Here is a 20,302-nt window from a genome sequence, read left to right as displayed (position 1 = left end):
GCGATTCTCTTGCCTCAGCCTCCCGAGTAGCTGGGACTACAGGCGCCCGCCACAACGCCCAGCTATTTTTTTTTTTTTTTTTTTTTTTGGTTGCAGTTCAGCCAGGGCTGGGTTTGAACTTGCCACCCTCGGTATATGGGTCCGGCACCTTACCCACTGAGCCACAGGCGCCGCCCTAAACCCCATTTTTTTAAGTTTTTTTTTTCTTTTTTTAAACAAGAGAAAATAGACAGATAGATACATGTTGGTAAATGCTAACTGTCCATATTCACATAGAGACACAGTGTACTCTCTGAGCCCAATATACAGAGAAAGGAGGAAAAAAGCTAGAATTCTATGCACTACTACACAGGGGCCCAGCACCCTCCAGCTTCCAGCAGAGCGCAGGGAGCAGGTTTTTCTTTCTTCCCACAGAGCTCGGTGGTGTTGCTTCCACACAGTTTTTGTTGAGACAGGAAGGGATAAAAATGAATTTGGAACAGAAACGAGTAGTGATTCTTTTCCCATTGTATTCTGCTCAAGGTATTTCCTCCCAAAATAAGTTGAGAATCATGGTGTAGAGAAAAGAGACCTCAAGAACAGGGCGACTGAGCATAAGAGGAAAAAAAAAAAAGACTGCAACTTGCTCCCAGGGACTGCAGAAAATTTTTTAAAAGGTTGGAATCCATCAGTGTTCTGTTAGTAGTCGTCTTCATCCTCCCCTTCATCATCATCTTCATCCTCATCCCCTTCTTCATCAATTCTTCCAAACCTTCATCATCATCATCTTCTTCTCCTTCTCCATCTCCATATCAGAAACCAAGTAGTACTGTAATGGATTTGTCCAAATATCATCTTTGCCGACCTCCCTAATTCATCTGCACCTGCATCAGAATGGTCAGTAAACCAGGTACAGAAGCTCTCTGGTTCCTCACGCTGCCTCTTCCTGCTGGCTTTATTCTGTGTCTGACTGGAACGTTTTGTCAAATCCTTTCCAGATTTCCATTTGATTTCAGTGGACTTTGAAGATGGATCACCACTCTCATTCAGATGAAATTCTTTGCAGAGAACTTTATTTTCAAAGTAAGGGTTTTCATCAAAATAAAAATCTATTCTGTAACCTGATTTAATATCTTCAAATTCCTTCACTTCAGCTCTGGTCAAATAATGCAGCGCCTCTTCATCCTCCTCTCCAAGCAGCGCGGACACTTGTGGATGGTTGACAAATAGACAAATATTGTTACCCCCAAATTTGGGATTTTAGCGATCAATTCTGACCTCTTCTGAAAAAATGGTTGGCGGAGTTTGTTCTATTTCTGTGCTACTTTCAAAATCTCCTCACGGGCTTGTTCATGAAGTCTGTTTATTTCATTTTGTACTTCATCAATATGTTCAGTTGCTTCCTCTTGTTCTTTTTCTGAGGTCTCGTTGGCCCTGTTGCCCCGTGGTGGTTGGAGTTGACCTCCTTTTTACTGACTTCGGCCGCCGGCGCCGACATGGTGCTGCTCCGCGGTTGGGTGGGGGGAGCGGGGAGGGGAAGAGAAGGGAAGGCGAAGGGGCGGGCAGGCGGCTTCCCCTCACGCCACCCGCGCCGGCGCTCGCTCGGTCGCTCTCCCTCCCCGTCGCTCGCTCACGCGCGCGCTGTCCTCGCGGCCTGACGACGAGGGAGGGGCTGGGGCGGCGGGCCGGCCGGGTCGGGGCTCCCGCTTCCGGAGGGGAGGCGGCGACGGGCGGCAGGCGGCTCGATCCCTCACCGGCGCTCCGCGCTCTAGCTCGCAGCTCGCTCTCCCCCGCCGCCGCCTCCTCCACCTCCTCCTAACCGCGAGGCGGAAGGCCACTTCTTAAAGTTGGGCCATCACGTCTTGGGATCGTCCATACTTTCCTCATTTGTTAAGGCTTCCCAGCATGGCACTCGGGAGTAGGGGCACTGGGTTGGAAGCCCACCTCTACCACGGCCACCTGGGCAACTTACCTCAACTCTGCATCTTGTTTCTCTGATCTGTGGTGCGAGGATGAAGGATAGGGCCTACCATGCGGAGACAAATGGAGCCTCCCGTGAGACCGTCTGCAGGAGAGGTATAGGCTGATGGTGCCTGTGCACAGTCGCCATCACTAAGGCAGTGGTTCTCAACCTTCCTAATGTCTTCTGATGCCTCCTGATGCCGTGGCCCTTTAACACAGTTCCGCATGTTGTGGTGACCCCCAACCATAAGATTATTTTCTTTGCTACTTCATAACTGTAATTTTGCTACTGTTATGAATCATAATGTAAATATCTGACATGCAGGATGTATTTTCATTGTTACAAAGGGGTCGCGACCCACAGGTTGAGAACCGCTGCACTAAGGGATTCTTTGTCATTATCGTAGCCTTTGATGGGGGAGGAGGAAGGAGAGATCTTTGAGACAGCATCCAGCCCTGGGGGAGGCTGAGGAGAGGAGGTCCAGCTAAGCCACCAGGCCTGAGGGAAGAAGACCCACAGGCAGTGTCCAGCTAGGCAGTGGTCAGGGGCAGCTTCAGGGACTGAAGGCCACTGCTGGGATGGGAGTGAGGGTGCCCCAAAAAGTGGCAGGTGGCTTGGTTTTCTGGGCAGCTCTGCCCGCTCATCTCTGGACCCCCTTCCCCAATCCCATATGGACTATTGTAGGGTCCCTGTCCCCAGCCAGGGCCAGCCGCAAGCCCCAGGACTTTGAGAACTCAGCTCAGCAGATTGACTGATTTTTGTGAACAACTCTAGTGAATGGCACTGCGCCTCTTTCATCTTCTAATTGGAGGTAGGGTTTTTCTATCCCAGAGAGGCTGGTGCCAGGCAGGAAGGTGGTGGTGTGGACGGCCAGCAGCCAGCTGGGTGGCAGCAGGAATGTTTTCCCAGCCCTAATTTGAACACGAAGCTGAAAAACAGACCTCCTGACTGACTCAGTGCCATTATCCCTAATTATGTTCATGATGCACAAAACCTCTGCGTTGAAAAGTTCCGATGGCAGCAACTCGAGAAGGATCTGTAGGTTGAGGGAAGGAGAGAAGCTCCTTGGCACAGTCCTGCTTGCTCCCAGGCACCAGCAGTTTCTGCCTGGAGCACAGGCTCAGGGAAGGAAGCCTCTGGAAGGAGGCTGTGTGAGTGGGGGGCCTTATTCCAGGGTGGGAAATGGGGTAGTGTAACAGCGCCTTCATTCAACCCCAAAGAGCCTCAGGGATGTGGGCTCTTCCTGGTGGTCCCCAACATTTCTCATTCTCACCTCAACCAGTTTCAGGGTGCTGCTCTTGGGGAGTTTCTGCTCTGAGGCAGAACAAATCACTATGGATGCACAAAAAAGCCTCAATTTCAGAAACGTTCAGTCTAAGCTGAATGTAGGCATTAAAAATGACAAGGTAGCTCTTATAGGAAAGAATGCAAAGAGATATCTACTGTACCTTATTAAGTGAAAAAGCAGTTTATAAAACAGCATCTTGGGTACGTCTTAGTCTGCCCAGGATGCTCTAACAGACTGGGGGACTTGAACAACAGAAACGTGTTCTCACAGTTCTGGAGGCTGGGAAATCCAAGATCAAGGGCCCAATCATGGTTGTTTTGGGGGAGGACTCTCTTTCTAGCCTGCGGACAGCTGCCTTCTTGCCATATGCTCAGAAAACCTTTTCTCTCTGTGAGTGCGGAGAGTGAGACCTCTGGTGTCTCTCCCTCTTATTAAGATACCACTCCTATTGCATAAGGGCCCAACCTGTTGACTTTATGCCCTCATTTACCTTAATTATTCCTCTAGAGGCCCTATCCCCAAATAGGCACTTTGGGGGCTTCAACATATGAACTTGGGGGTGGGAGGGCATAAACATTCACCTCGTTATCAGGAGCAAACCCCGCAGCAGAACCAACTGGCTCCTCTGTCACTAAGTTGGGTCATTTCAGCTGGTTGCAGTGGCTCACGCCTGTAATCCTAGCACTCTGGGAGGCTGAGGCAGGTGGATCGTCTGAGCTCAGGAGTTTGAGACCAGCCTGAGCAAGAGTGAGTCTTCAACTCTACTAAAAATTAAAAAAAAAAAAGGCTAGGTGTTGAGGTGGGGGTGCCTGTAGTCCCAGCTCCTCGGGGGGCTGAGGCATAGAGGATCTCTTCTGCCCAAGGGTTTGAGGTTACTGTGAGTGGTAATGCCATGGCACTCTACCGAGGGTGACATAATGAGACTGTCTCCAAAAAAAAAAAAAAAGTTGGGCCATTTGGACTTCTTTGAGGACCTTGGTTTTCCTACTGTACTCTGAGGAGAGAGTACCTATACCACCCACCCTCTGGGCTGTTACAAAGATGAAGAGCATGACTGAAATTGTAGGGAGCTTTGTAAGCTTTGAGGCGCACCACAATGAGAGGCCCCATTATCAGAAAGGAGGTTTGGGGACAATACTATGGAATTTGTGACCCTCGGGGTCACCTCAGTAGGGAGTGGGTGTTGAGAGAGGGCCTCAGGGCTTGAGGTTTCAGGAGCAGCATCTACACAGACCAGGGGCACAAGTGGGGACACAGGTGCCTAGAAGGCTGGGCTGGGCCCATCAGTTGGGGAGTGGATGTGAGTGGGATGAAAGGTTGCTATGGGGATGAGGGACTCTGGAGCTGGGGGCCTCCACTCCAGCCAGGGGAGTCAGTGTTTCTTTCTGAGCTTTTGAATTGTCAGGACAGGATGGAAATTGGACTGGTTTATCTAGTGGCTGATTAAAGAATTTATCAATAAAACACTAGCAAACCGAGCAAAACAGGCCCAATTCTAACCTAGGCAGTCTGTGTTGTAGGTGGGATAGGTGGGGCATGGGCTTGGGAAGGAGAAACAGGCTGGAGGGAGATGGGTTCAGGTGCTCCTGGCATCGAGTGGGTAGAGGCTGAAGATGCAGCTAAGAGTCCTTCTGTGTACAGGACACCCCCTACAAAGAGCTGGCCAGCCCAGACTGTCAGTGGTGCTGAGGGTGGGGATCCCTGGTGTGGGCTGGATGATTCTGGCTTGTTCAAGATTGTCATGTGTATTGTAAGACACACAAATACACACAGCTGCCCTTAACTCGGAGCTAATCAGCAGGAGATTGTCCCTTAATGTCTAGCCTGATGCCACCTCTTCATCTGAAACCTGCTTGGGCCAGTTCCAGGCTGCCTGCTCCTCGTTCAGAAATCAATTTGCAGATCAAAGATGTTTCTACACGTGTCACCTCCCTCTGCCTTCCTTCCTACTTGTTCCTAGCCTCCCTGGGAGAAAAGTGCTGCTTAAATATAGGTTATTATCATGGCGACAAGATTCCCAGGGGCTGGGATCAGCGATGCTTCATCCCGAGTCGGATCAGCTGGGCTCTTCAGGAGAGAAGCTAACAAGCTCACTCCCCTTATGCTGAATGCTTCCCACCTGGAGCCTAGTTTCCTGCCACCATCACCTCCCCACTGGCCACCACGCAGGCCTGGCTGTCCTGGGCTCAGGATATACCTGTTTGTTAACTGTCCTTAACAGTTTCCAGGGCTACTTCTCCATGAACCAGCACTCGCAGGAGTGTGTCTGCCGTTTATTTTTCGATTAGTCTCTCCAAGGGCATCTTAATTTCTCCTATCCAGGCACGTAGCCCAGCCAGATGGTTTGAGAAATTACTTCTCTGGGCAGCTCTAATAAGGCAATTATGCCCGCAGCATGGCAACAAGTCCTGAATGTGGTCACGGCCTTAATTTCCATCCAGGGTGAGAAAACACGGAGGTTTTGAGAAGCTGCAGCCTTCACGTGACCAGTGCATACAGATAAATTTAGGGCCATGAGTCTGGGGTGCTGTCTGCTCTGTTCCCCATCTCGTGGTCTTGAGAGATTTGGGAATGGTGAATGGAAATGAGAAAAGGCCTTGGGCCTGAGGAATGGAGCTAGAATCCTAGTTCTGCACTAAGAGTATAGGCCTGAGAAAATTATTTAACCTCTCTGGGACTCAGTCTCCATATCTGTAAAATGGGTGTGATTATAACCACCAGAAAGATTTGGGGGACATTTGCTGTTTATTGGCTGCTCAACATCTCTCTTCCCTTATTAGGTGATGCTTCCTTGATTTCCTTTTGGGAATTACCTTGCCACGGTGCCTAACCCTAAAGGGATATAAATCAAAGTATCCTGGCCTCTCCTGGCCAGTGTGATCATGTAAGAGTGAGTCCAGGGACACCCTCAGACTGACCATTTCTCCTTGTCCTGACAGATCCTGATAGACTCCTGGTGACACTGTTGCTTAGATCTAGGATCTGCCCAGCCTCCAAGTCCTCTTTTGATCTCATTTCTCCAGCCTTGTTATCATGTTTATGAGCTGACCAATATCCTTCTAGCAGACTCTTCTTTGTGTACGTTCTCCATAGTTAGTTGCTCTTGCTTGCAACCAAAGAATCCTAAGGCTTGTTGGGAGATGGGAGGGGGTGAACCTTTTGCACAAGTGCCTGCCTCAGAGACTGGCAGATGTGGTGCTCGGCCAACAGGGTTCTCTCCCAGTCTCTGCCAGGAGAGCAGAGTATAGTTTATTACGATAGAGGAATTGCCTGAGATGAGCAGCCACAGGCCAGGTGAGATGCGCCCCAGGGAGCCGAGGCTCTGTCCGTGTAAGGGCTCTGCATTTCTTTGCTGTGGTTCCTCTGTTCTGGGAGAGGACAATTGCCTTTCTCTCTGGGATCTCTTTCTTACTCTGCTGCAGAGGGAATGGCCTGGAAAATAAATGGCAAATATATTTCTGTCTCCCCAGCTTTCTGGGAACTGAAACTTACATCCTTGCCTCAGGCCAATGGTCAGGAGGGGCAGGGAAGGTCTCTTGTTCTCCGTGCCACAAGAGACAGCTCAAGGGAATTGTCTGGGCAGAGGTCATGAGATCCTCTTAGCTGAAGATGGGATTAATCTGGAGGTCACAAAACTGTTGCAGAGGCCAGAAGATTATCTTGGCAAGGTGGGATTATGGGATCAGAACCTTTAAAACCTCTGTGCTTCTGCTCAGAAGCAGGAATTTGGATTTTGAGACCAATGTCTGACATTTTCCTCTTTTGCCAGCAAAGTAATAAACTTCTCTTTTCTTTTCCTCAAACTGCTTGTCGCACTTTTTCTGATGCAGGTTTAGGGAACAAATGCCGAACTTTTGGTAACAACTCCCTTCTCACTCTTGAGGGCTGGGGCGGGGAATCTCAGGGAAAGGGCTGGAAAGGACTCAGAGAGTGGGGGCAGCTGGGCCCCAGACAGGTGCCTGCCCACTGGCCTGCCAGTTTGCCAGGCCTGCCCACCTGCCCTCCTCCAGCGCAGCAGTGGAGTCAGGATGATCTGAGATTGCGTCTCCATATGCTGAGAGGAGCTGCCTGAAGCCTCATCAATTTGCCTAAAAGTCAGAGAGGCAGAATTTGCTGGGGCCTGCCTGACAGAAGTCATAACATCCACATGCATCAGCGAGAAATAAATGTTCACTGAGTTGCATGAAATGCGCAAAACCACTTCAGAATCACCCACCTTTTTTTCTTTAAAAAATATATATTTTGTGAGAAATTAAATTGCACAGAAAAGTGCTATCTTAGTCCATTTAGCGCTGCTGTAAGAGAACACTGAGACCGAGACATTGAAGAGGAGAAGAGGTCATTGGCCCCTGCAGGCTGTGCAGGGGCCTTGGGTGGTCCTGTCTGCTCAGCCTCTGCTGAGGCCTCAGGCAGGGTTCACTTGTGGGGAGCAGGAAGGAAAGCAGTGGGTGTGGAGATCACATCTCAGGGCAGGAAACAGGAGAGAGAAGAGGAAGGGGCCAGATCTCACGAAAAACTAGAGTGAGGGGCAGCACCTGTGGCTCAAAGGAATAGGGCACTGGCCCCCTATGCCGGAGGTGGGGGGGTTCAAACCCAGCCCGGCCAAAACCCGCAAAAAACAACAACAAAAACTAGAGTGAGAACCCGCTCATCACAGGTGAGGACATTAATCCATTCGTGAGATATCTGCCCCCAGGCCCCAGACACCTCCCACCAGGCCCCACCTCCAACACTGGGGATCAGATTTGGACATGAGTTTGGGGGATGAACATCCACACTACAGCAAGTACTAAAAGGATATACCAACACTGGTATTGTCACCATTTAATTCCATAGTGGTTGACATATTATCTTATTCTCTTCCGCACTTTAAAAACAATAAGCATTAGTAATGGAAGTGAAGTCCTACTGAACTATGTCGCCCAGTGACCCCTGGCTCCTCCACACTTCCAAGTTCATCTTAAACAGAGACTGTCATTGGGGGGTGGGGACCTGTGGCCTCATGGTCACATGTAGCCTTCTGGATCTTCAAGTGCAGCTCTTTGACTGAATCCAAATTTCACAGAACACACCTGTAATCCTAGCACTGTGGGAGGCCAAGGCTGGTGGATTGCTTGAGCTTAGGAGTTCAAGACCAGCCTGAACAAGAGGGAAAACCCATATCTACTAAAAGTAGAAAACTAGCCTGGTATAGTGGCACATGCCTATGGTCTCAGCTACTTGGGAGGCTTGGGCAAGAGGATTTCTGGAACTCAAGAATTTGAGGTTGCTATGAGCTATGATGATGCCATTGCACTCTACTCAGCGTGACAGAGAGTGACTCTATCTCTAAATAAATAAAAAATTGGATTTGGTTGAGAGGCTGCACTTGGGGATCTAGAGGGCCACATGTGGCCTTGCAGTCACAGGTTCCCCAGTGTCATTGCTTTCCCTATTCAGCATTGTGCTCTTGAAATCCATGTTGATAGAGATGATGTCTAGATTCATATGCAAACATCTTTCAACTTCTGCGAAGTATTCCATGCCATGGACACACCACTTTGAGATGACTTCTGGGCATGCAGATGGTAATTTCCCTCCACTCCTGCATGGCTGTGCCTGCACCTGCCTTCCCGAGTGCGTGTGTGTGAGTCTCTCGGAAGGGGACATGGTGTGTGTTTTCAGCTCCCTTAGGTCCTTCTAGTGGCTGCCATGGTTTCTCTCCCTGTGGCCTGGCCCTCCCCTGCTGCCCTCCATATCTCACAGGGGCATCCTCCTCCCTGAGGGTTGGTGAGTATTCTCTCCCTCCTTCCTGGTTTATCTCCCTCCCCTCCTCACTTTTGTCTCTCCTGGCTGGTCCTTCACTGACCCATCTCTTCCTTTCCTCTCCACTTGGAGGACCCATCCCAGCTCTGTGCAGGCCTCTCTGGTCTCCCAGGGCAAGAGAGATACGGCTCAGATGTGTCTCATCTGGCAAGAATGATGTTCTTGAAGCATTTTGGACCAGAACCTTCCTTCCCCAGGTACGACCTCTGGTCTAACACCATCCATGATAACGTTCCCCACGTGGTGCCTGCAGGTTGGCTCACACAGCTTCTGTTCCTTCCCCAGCTCCCTGCCTGTGTGGGATTCCAATTGAGCACCAGATTCACTTCCTCAGAACCTGAATTCAGGCTTGATTTTAGTGGGGGAGCTTACAGCATCTATTTTCTGTGCTGGATTCCAGCAGGCACAATGTGGCTCTGGAGCCCACAGCTCTAGAGGCAGCTCCCTGAACCCAGACCACCAGCTGGCCAGTGGTTGCTTCCTGCATCCTTGGCTTCCTGATTGTAGCAAAAATGGCATTTCCCTTCCCCGCGTGGAGTGGTTCTGTGGTGTTGGGGGGGGGAGGGGAAATCTGTTCTCAGCCTAGAGATTATTTATTCCTCTGTCCTATAAGAATCCCGTTCCCTGACTTAAATTCACTTGTATCTAAACCAGTGAGAGGGGTTACTGTTGTCTGCAACTGAGACTAATGGAGTCAGGAAGTGGAGTGTTTGACCCCTTATTTATTCCCTTCCTTCTTCTGAGACCATGTTCTGACTTCATTCACCTGTTTGTAGAATCATCCAAAAATATGTATTTGACATCTATTAGGTACTTATCACCTGTGCTGAACATGGAACAAGGTGGTACTGCTAGCACCCTTGGTTAGTGTTTGGGAATAGTCTCCCAAACTCCCTGTCTTCTGAAATCACACCTAAGCCTTTGACTCCTGTCATCTGCATGGCACCTCTGTAAGTTCCGGCATCCTACTGGACCTCAAAAAAACCAATGGTTCCACAGATTCAAGAACCCCAAGGCCCCATCTCATCCGAGCATATCCCTGTGTAGACAAAGTGACAGACAAGCCACAAAGAAGGAGGTTGTTACCTGTAAAGGTCACCTATGCTCTTCTGGTTTCTAAAGGGCAGCATTAGCATCTGCCTCACCGGTGCAGTCAATTTGGAAGCCTGGCGATTTGGGTCTCAGAGAGCTGATAAATTGCTGCTTCTTCCTGAGACAAAGTGCCTTGTTAACTCAGCTGACACAAACAGCTGCTTCCTCTGCAGCTGAGTTGGACTCACATCTGGGTAGGTTTTAACCAAACAGATTATTTGTTTTTCTATAAAAGGATGCTCTTAACATGAAAATCTGTCATGCCCCAAGAGAGGAAGCGGAAAAACAAAAAAGCCATGAATATCTTTTACTTTAAATGAGTCAGGGCATTTGCAGGGACATATATACTTTCTTTTCTTTTCCTCTTTTAGAGGTGGAAAGAAGCTTATGAATTATTTAATCTAGTCTTCAAGATAAAGACTACTTCCAGAGATACAGAGGGACATTTCGTAATGATAAGGCCAATGCTTCAGAAGACATAACATTACTAAACGTGCACATACCTAGCAACAGAGCTTCAAAATATAAGAAGCAAAAATTGAGAGCACTTAAAGGGAGGAGCAGTCGCATCTACTGGCACAGTAAGAAATCTTATTATCTTGTTCTCAGTAATTGGCAGGGCAAATTATCTGGGGTAGACAAAGGATATGGACTATCTAGACAATACTGTCACCTCACTCAACCTGGTTGACATTTGTAGACCTTTCTACCCAGCCACAGCAGAACACATTCTTTCCCCAGGATAGACCACATGCCGGACCACAAAATAGATCTCAACAAATTTCAAAAGATTAAAGTCATGTAAAGTATGCTCCCCCAACCAAACTGGAATTATGCTGGAAATTAGAAAAAAACAAGGTATCTAGAAAATCCCCAAATATTTAGAAATTAAACAACACAATTTTCAATAATGTATTGGTCACAAAAGAAATCACCAGGGGAATCAGAAGGTATCTCAAACGGAATCATAACGGTGTTCCCTTTTACTCAGAAGCAGAGTGACCAGCCATCCCTGTCTGCCCAGAGCTATGCCAGTTTTGTTACTGAAAGTCCCTTGTCCTGAGAAATCCTTCAGGATGGTTGGTCACCCTATGAAATGTTTTGGCGTAGACTGTAAGTTGTGTGGTCATCTTAGGTAAAGGACTTTTGTTTTTTCATGGAGGTAGCATCAGTGGTACAATGAAAAGCTCTGGGCTTCAATTTCAGCTCTGGTGTTTATTAACTGTGTGACCTCGGGCAAGTGACTTTACCTCTCTGGGCCCCAGATGTGCTGTCTTCCAAATAGGAGATAATAATATCTACCCTGTGAGGTTTTTTTGAAATAAGAAAAATGATGTGCCCATAGAGCCTGGCACAAAAGTGTTTAGTAAACAGAGTCTGTGATGATTAATGCATTATCTGTCCACTTATAACTTTGACTCAATCTGCATAAGAACAAAGTATGTAAACAAAACGTGTACCCCCTAGTATTCTGAAAAAAACCCCAAAGTCTTTCTTGGTCAGTTACAAGACAGGAAAGGACCTTGGAGATGGGTCAATCCAAATGTCCCATTTAACATTGTCATTATAAAAATGACTAATATTCATGCAGCATTTGCCACGAGCCTCTGACTGTGCTCACTGCATCTTATAAGGCAACTAGGTGCCAGAGAAAGGCAGTGATTTCCCCATTGTCACATAGCAAGACGGAAGTGGATGTGGCATTAGATACTAGGGCTCTTTAACCCAGGGATCTTTTTCTAAAATCTTATGATGTTTGCAAGAGATGCAGGTCCATTTTGTCTGGCTGTGTGGGGTGTTGCCATCCAACTCGGTGGAGATGCCTACTGTGTGTTTATGGGTCAGCTTGCTGGGCACTTTCCCTGACTTTTCTTGCATTTGTTAGAACGAGTCCCTATTGCAGTCATGTCCCACACCCAGGAGATGTGCCATACAGCCCTACTTTGTGCCCTTTAGGCGGGAGCACACCTATCCCTCTCCCTCCTCCTTTTTTCTCCCTCCCTTCTTCCCTCCTCCCAACTTGAATTGAGTTTTTCTCTTACGTGGGTTCGTATTAGATTGTCTACTGGCTTCACATTAGTATTGAGTATATTGGATACTTTTTCATTCTTGTTGTATTTTACTAAGAAGAATGTGTTTCAACTCCATCCAGGTTAATATGAAAGATGTAAAGGCTCCATCCTTTTTTAATGGCTGAATAGTATTCCGTAGTATACGTATACCACAGTTTATTAATCCATTCCTGGGTTGATGGGCATTTAGGTTGTTTCCACATCTTGGTGATTGTAAGTTGGGCTCTGATAAACAATCTAGTGCAAATGTCCTTATGATAAGATGATTTGTTTTTCTTCTGGGTAGATGCCTAATAATGGGACTGTGGGATCAAAGGGGAGGAGTATTTTGAATTCTTTGAGGATTCTCCATCCTTCTTCCCAATGAAGCTGTTTTAGTTTGCAGTCCCACCAGCAGTGTAAAAGTGTTCCCTTCTCTGCACACCTGTGCCAGCATCTGAAGCTTTGGGATGATTCTTTGTTTTCTTGATTAACATAAGGAATTTATGGGACAACGACACACGAGGGTAATATGTATGTATCTATTTTCCTCTGAGAAATGAGAGCTCAGCCCTAAAGCTGCCTGGTGTAGGGAAACAGATTGACAGAAGTGAAGAAGAAATTTAAAGGGGAATAGAACACAAAACCACCTATGAGACTCAAGCAGAGAAAATTAGAGGAGGATTTTAAAGAGTGAATATTTTCTGTGGCTCTCTGCCTTTCATTTTTATCTTTTGTCAAGTGTATAAGATTTTTTTCTTTTACTGACACTGGGTACTCTGTACTTTTAGGGTTCTTTGGTGTTTCCTGGGGAGGGATCTGGCTTCTCTTCTCAGTAAATATTCCATGACACTCTCGGGCAGGTAATGTCTACATCTACAGGTCTAAAGTCAATTCCAGGAAGCTGAGCCAAAAGTCAAAAGCAGACAAGGAAATGGGAACTTGCCATCCTTGAAGGAAATAGTTATTTAAACACAAGGTCTATGAGTTTTGCTAGGTGCTTAATGGACAGTTCTTATGGGGAATGTAGATTATTCTTAGCAGGATGATATAGAATGACACACATAAAGGGGAAGTGTCATGAGACTTGTGGGTTGGGTGGTGTGGTGACTGGTGGCTAATAGTACAAGGATGTCATCAATTCACGTGGGCTCCCATCCACGTGGGCCCTCTGGGATAGTTATGGGGAAAACTGGGCTGGGACGGGATGTGAGCTTGATCCCATTTCCTTCTGAACCTGGCTGCCAGGGGAGTAATGTTGTATCCCAAATTCCTGCTGAGCCCCTCTTGCCTCTTGACTGGGAGTTTGAGGCCCCAGAGAGAGGCTCCGATCCTCTGGGAGGCATAACAGGCATGTCCACAAGATGCTGCAGAAGCCCCTTCAGTCCAGATGCCCGTTTACAAGGCGTCCATACCTGTACTCCCACCTGGGGGGTCTTGGGGTGGTCCTAGGACATTAGAAACAGGACATGTGGGAAGCTTCCCTGTGTGCTGCGGCCAGTTGCAAGGATGGGAGAGAATTCTACCGCAAGGAGCCAACGAGTCACACAGTGTTCTTAAAGCAGGTTGCCTCTGTTCTTGCCCAAGGAACAAGTACTTCTAAAGATATCACACTTGACATCCCAGAAGGCCCTGAAATGCAGTGGAAACAAAAGGGAATTTGCCTTGTCATTTGGAAAGCAGCTGGCCCGTACAACAGGCAACTCAGTGCTGAACCATTCTGAAAAACAGCGGGGACCAAGAGCTACGAAGAGCAGAGGTGCAGAGAAGGAAGCCAAGTCCCTTGTCTGCACTGGTGGAATCGAGCTTTTGGTTACGGCTAGTGGGCTGGCAGAGGTTTGAGAGTTGATACAATAGCAGAATATAGAGAATCACATCAGTGGGGTATCATCATTATTTTATTGGCATTGTGTCTTTGTGCAGGGCAATACGAGGGGGGAAGGCAACAGAAGGGATGGATGGGAGAAATAATCACATCTGACATCCTTTTGAGATAGAGAGTTAGAATGTCACTTGTCAACAGTGAGGGAGGGTTGGGGAGAATGATTTATGTCAGCGGGGACATGAACCTCAGGTTTAGGAGGAGGTAAATGCATTAAGTTTTGCCAGGGGATATAGCAGCTCAGTGAGTGAGAACGTGCTGGTCCAGCTGCCCTTGAGGGCGAGCAAGGGGCCTTGGAGGATGAAGGGGGAGGTGTGACAAGAGGATGAGGGGGGAGATGAAGATGAGGGGGGAGACTGACTGCCTAGGTATGCCCGTGGCAGTGGTTTACATCCTGCTGCTGACCAAGGACATGGAAATCTGATCACATCCCAGAGGAAATGGGCCAGCCAAGGCTGCCCTGGGCACATAACCTCTCCACTGTCCTGCCAACAGGTCCCCCTTTTACTACTCTGGTGTTCAATGAAGGTAAACAAAGGCCAGGGAGGTGAGCTGACCAGAGACAGAGCCCGATGGGCTGCGGGTGGCTCCACCCTGGGAGACTGCCTGGTGAGTAATTTGGGATGGTTTGTGCTGTGGTTAAAGGTGTCATGAAGGGGTGAATAGGTGATGAGCCCATATGTCCAGAAGAGAGAGAGCCACTGTCCCAGGGGCCTCCTGATGGCTCTGAAAAAGGCCTTAGAATAAATGTCCAGGTCACTTTGCCAGGCCTGCTATGTTGTGTGTGTTTGGAAGGAAACCTAGCGTTCGAGGAAGCCAGGCTGGGCAAAGGGTGGGTGAATGTTTGGTCTCTTGGTGATCTGGGCAGCATGTGGAACAATCTCCTCTTCCCTTTTCTCCTGCTTTCCTGCTCCCCTGAAGTTTGGCCCACCCAGGGGTGGGCAAGGTGGTACGAGAAGGTGGCAACACTCCTGTCCATCTCTTCTCTCTGCCCTGTTTGGCCTCTCCCGGGACCCCTGCAGTAGACTCCCAGCGGATGTCCACCCCCCCACCCCTCTGCCTTTTCCCACTTTGGTTCACCCCCTATATTCCCACCAGAAGGAGCTTCACTCCCTTGTTTGAGACCCACCACTGGGTCCCAGTTCTTCGATAATAAAGTTCTAACTCCTTATCCTGGATCCTTCCAGATTTAGCCCGGCCTCCCCACCTTTGCTGAACACCTGACTCTCCTCTCTGCCAACTGCATCCAGGAGCCTGCTCTGCTGCACCCCTGGCCTGGGTGGCTCCATCTTCCTGGTCTTTGTGTTTTCTTTCTCTGTCAGACTCATTCCAGATACGACCTGACCCCTCCTCTCAGGGTGCAACTGGCCGTCTTCTCCTTTGGGCAGGGCAGGGACACAGCCGGCTTTCAGGAAGAGCAGGATCCAGGTGCCTGGCCCCTGTCAAGACTCTCTCCTGCTTCATGTCTTTTGCTAGTCTCTGCCACTTAGCACCTTTTCTCCGCGCAGGTGGGTTCTTATCTTACTGGTGGGAAACCAGCTGGCTCACCATTCTGTCTTATTCACAAGGCTTCTATCCTAGGGAAGGCTCACTCTCTTCACTACCTCTGACTCAATCAACCACAGTCAAGAGGTTAATAACAAGTTAATAACATTGTCTGAATACAAGTTACCTTTCCTACTAACTGCCCCTCATAGAGAGTTCATGGACTAGTAGTCAACTAAAACCCTGATGTCATTGTACCTTTTCCACATAACTTGCCACTGGGTTAATTGATAGAAAATCAAGTTTGTGGAATGCTCTATGGCCAACTCACCCCATTTACTAATAACATAAAATAAACATAAAATAAAAATATAAAGTAAAGTAAACCTGAGTAGATTTAATCTATTTGTTTTCCCTTTGTCTTCACAGAAGCATTTTAAGGACTGTTCAATTTGTCTTTCTTGTAGCTCCCTGTTGCCAAAGCCAGAGGCTGAACAACAGACAATAGTCATGAATGCAGAGAAGGGGAGTTCCAGAGAATAGGGAGGCTGGGGGATGTGACTGTATTTATAAGGGTGCATAAATAAGACTACAGCCTTAAGATGATACATGCACTGAATGTAGTCAGTTCATTCAAAAATACAGTCAAGAAAAAAATAGTCATAAAGAACATTTCTGAATGCATAAAGAATTCTTTGGGCTGTATTTTCCTTATGAATAAATAATATAGTAAGAAGAATGTGTATAGGGATCTTCATATTCAAGATACTCTTAATTGATGTAGATTTCCTTGGGCCTTTTGGTCTTTCCTTTTCTGCACCTATGTCTTATCAAATTCTAATCCTTTGTTTCTTTAAACAGCCTCAGTGCCTTTGACTTTTCATCCTAGATACGGCTTCTAAGGTTTCATCAGTTTTCATGTCTTCTTAATTATGTGTGTGTGTATTCTAGTTGACCACATCGTTCTTCCAGAATGGCTCCAGTCAGGCTGAATCCTATGTAACTAAGTGGGATGATGGAACAGTCATCTCCTTAAACTTACAATGGACACTTCTATTTATCATCATCACCATCATCATCATTAATGTTGCCTAACTTTACTTGTTAGTTTTCTTAATAACATCTTCTAGCAGTGAATTCATGCCAGATAAAATCCCTCACACCTTGTCCACATAACTCACCCCTCACCTGGGGGAAAGATCTTGAAACATAAAAATGAGGCTCCATTTTTGCATTCTAAGCCCTTACCTTTGAGTGGGATACAGGACCTGAGACCTGCCATCATTTGAAGAGGAGACCTTGTATTACTGATGGGTTCAAATTGTTTCAGAAGCATTGGATACTTCTGCCTAGTTTGGTAGTAGTTCCAAGATTGTCTTGGTGGCTTGAATCTACTTGTGTGTGATCACTTGCCGCACTTGTGCAATTTCCTTGTTGATTGAATCATACCATGGCTTCAGCAGAGTCCTCTGCGGCAAATTCTGTATCTTAATTAGCTTTTTATTAACGCGTAGAAAAGGAAAGCATATTATATTTCCAGACAGCATTTTCACCTCATGTGAAACCATTTCCCATCAGAGTCTAGGACTGGAGCGTGCTCTCACTGACGCTTTCAACCTGCTTAATTCATTCTGACTTTTGTTGCTCAAGGCACATGTCAAAATTAGCCTTTAAATACTGATTTAATCTCTGGCATAATTATATTTCTCTTTACCCCTGAGGCTTTTAATTTATGATCATGTGCTAAAAAATGACAAAGCTTCAGGAAATAAAGTATATCTATTTAATATTTTAGAAGAAGCCTGATGATAGAAAGAGGACTTATGTATGGATTAAGTTACATGGAGGTGGCTCATCATTTAGGCAGGTGGCTGACACATGACTATGTGACTGAGGAGGTGCCTGTCTCTCCAGCTCGGTGGACCTGGTCATAAGCAGATGGGCCATACCCTTAAGGGAGATTGGGAGGAACGCTGGAAACCAACACTCAGGTCTGTCATTTGTAAAATGCAGTAATAACAACTAATGTTTACTGAGAGCCCACTCTGCTTCAGGGTTGTACTAAGCACTTTAGTGATTCAATCTTTGCTGTTGGGGTAAAGATTACTACACTCATTTTAGAGATAGAGAAACTCAGGCTGCTGAAAGGTTAAGTACCGCCAGCTCATGGCTACACATCTGGAAGCAGGTGAACCTGGATTTGAACTCAGCATTCTGGCTGCATGAGCCAACTCTTAACCCCAGCTCTGTGGCATGGAAGCAGTTGCTGTTCCCTCCGTCTCATGGAGAAATCAAATGTGTGACTCTATTCATGCTGGGGGAACTGTTTTGCAAGCTCAGAAGCTCCTTGGTGTTCTCAGAACCACCCCAAGCCCTGATGTCTGGGCCCCTCACGTGCAGGGTTGAGTGAGGAGGCTGATGGATCTGAGTGTGCAGCTGGGTTCTGCCCCTCTACCACAGAATGGTGGGATGTCATTCGGTCTCTCTAGCCTCAGCTAGTGAGTCTGTAAAATGGGCAAAACCATCTCATCTACTTCCCAGGCCAGCTACAAGGTGGACACAAGGCAACAAGTCTTGGGAGCACCAAGGAAACTCTAACAGGTGGATGATGGCTGCTGCCATCCACTGAGCACAGACCAGGCACAGGACCTGCTAGGGTGGAACCTTTTATACGAGGTGTCTCATTTAGGCTCATGAGAGCACTGGACAGTGAGTCCCGTCAGGTGATTTCACAGATGAGAAGTAAGAGATTCACCCAGCATCATGCAACCTGGAAAGGTTAGCATGTGTGAGGCCCTGGTATAGCCCCTGGCACGCCGCTCCCACCGCGGAGCCCTGCATGAAGTGGTGTCGAAGGGTCTCTGCTCCCCCGTCCATGAAACCGTCTCATTCGTACCTTTTGGTGCCCACCCAGGTCCCCCAGTGTGTCCTAGCACTTGTGTTTCCAAGCTCCTGCAAGAGCTTGTTCCCAAGTGCAGTGCCCGGTCTTTCATTAGCCACTACTTTTGAGGGGGTGGCAATGTTTGAGACGGTGGCAGTGACAGTATTGTCCCTGCCCTTTTCACAGCCCCTATTCCTGCCCCTGGGTTTGCTCCTGGAACTCTTCATGGGCTTGGATGTTCATGGTCCTCATTGACTGAGCTCTGGCGGAGCAGCTTAGGACACCAGATCCCTCTTGGCACAGAGAATAATGAATTCACCTGCAGGCCACAGGCTTCTGTGAATTACACTCACGAAATTGATGGAGCTGGACCACCACCCCTGGGATGGCGGGGACTGGTGGGGTTAAATCTGGTGTCGCGGCCCGCCAGTCGAATGTGTCTCAATCTGAGGTTTTTTCAGGGCGAACGTTACAGGTTGATTGGAAGGTCGACGCAGGATGGTTTTTGACAGACTACTAGACACCACAAGTGATGATGAAAGTAGCTGCAACTTTACTGAATTTTAAGAGTGTCTTTTATACATTTTTGACAAAGCATTACAAATCACAAAAGACATTTTTATGACTTGCAGATGGTCACAAGTTCTTATCTTGTCTTACAAACGCAGGCATTCAACCATTTATCTTACACAGTGTTTTGCCTGCAAGGGGGAACAAATGGCAGTTGTGAGGTAGCTGATAAGCAGCAGTTACTTTTCAGCTTCTTCTATCTAAAGTTGAATGTGTTTTTTAACATACAACACTACTTTCTTTCATAGTTTTAGTTTCATGATTATATATAGTTGTTATGATTAGAGGTGTATTATGAATCATATAAGTGATTAAAGTGTGAAGGAAACATGAGAAATAAAAGGATATTGTATGAAAACTAACTATATTGAAAGTGAGGTTAGGAAAGACAAGGTTAGAGATAGGGGGAAAGGGTGGGTGGATATTCTTTTGATGTACTGTATATTTTTAAAGTTTTTGTTCTAAAGAAGTGGTGTCATTAGTAACACCTGGTTGCTTTCCCTTATCTAGGAATGTCAAGGCTTGTAACTTCTCTTAGTTCTGTAATTGGTCTCAGTTTCTTATGATCTCTTTTAAGAACAGCTGAACATATTCTTTTATGTATAATGTTTGACTACTTCTATATATTTTTACTCTAATTAGTAACTATATTTTGATTTATAGTTAATTGTTTGTTAAACATTAAACTACTCTATTGATTTGTGTTACATATGAAAATTAGTGAAGTAAGACATTTTTCTAAGTAAAGTTTTACTAATTAGTGAAGTCAGATGTTTTTCTAAGTAAAGTTTTACTGCAGGAGGTGTCATGTTGGAACATCCTGTTTGCCGTGCCTGCATTCTCTCGATGTACTATTTCAATTCACTGACATTTATGGTGGGGACGTGCTGTTGTACAGGCTCTCTTGGAGCCACTGAGTCCGGCACAGCCATACTTGCTGTGTTTAATTGTGGATCAGTAAGTCACTGTGTTTATTCTCAGTTTCTCAAAACAATCAGGCAATAATCAGTCATTCAACTGAACAGACAGGTTTCAGGGTAAAAGTTTCTTAGGCTTTTATGCCGCACCTCATGACTTCCTACGTTCACTAAAAGGCATGCTAGGCAACTTATGCGCTGCTGTCGCAAACCAGGGGGACTGGGGGCAACGCTCCGAAGAGCACCCACCGCCTTACCACAGTTTTTACAACGCGGACAGAGCCATCCCGCCACGGCTTGATGCCGGGGGTGCGGCATTTCCCCCTTTTTTGTTAATGAATCGTAGTTCAAAGAGGTCTTGGCGAACAGCCTTTAAGGAGGAAAAGACA

General features: G+C 47.0%; 1 pseudogene; it reads right to left on the bottom strand.

Moving 5' to 3' along the window:
- Positions 1-678: 678 nt before the first annotated feature.
- On the bottom strand, positions 679-1,477 carry LOC128581138 (protein SET-like; annotated as a pseudogene).
- Between the last annotated feature and the right edge of the window lie 18,825 nt (positions 1,478-20,302).

Source organism: Nycticebus coucang, chromosome 3 (assembly GCF_027406575.1).
Source record: "Nycticebus coucang isolate mNycCou1 chromosome 3, mNycCou1.pri, whole genome shotgun sequence".
Taxonomy (NCBI): domain Eukaryota; kingdom Metazoa; phylum Chordata; class Mammalia; order Primates; family Lorisidae; genus Nycticebus; species Nycticebus coucang.
Note: the sequence above shows the minus strand (reverse complement) of the source record. Positions and strands in the feature narration are given on the sequence as shown.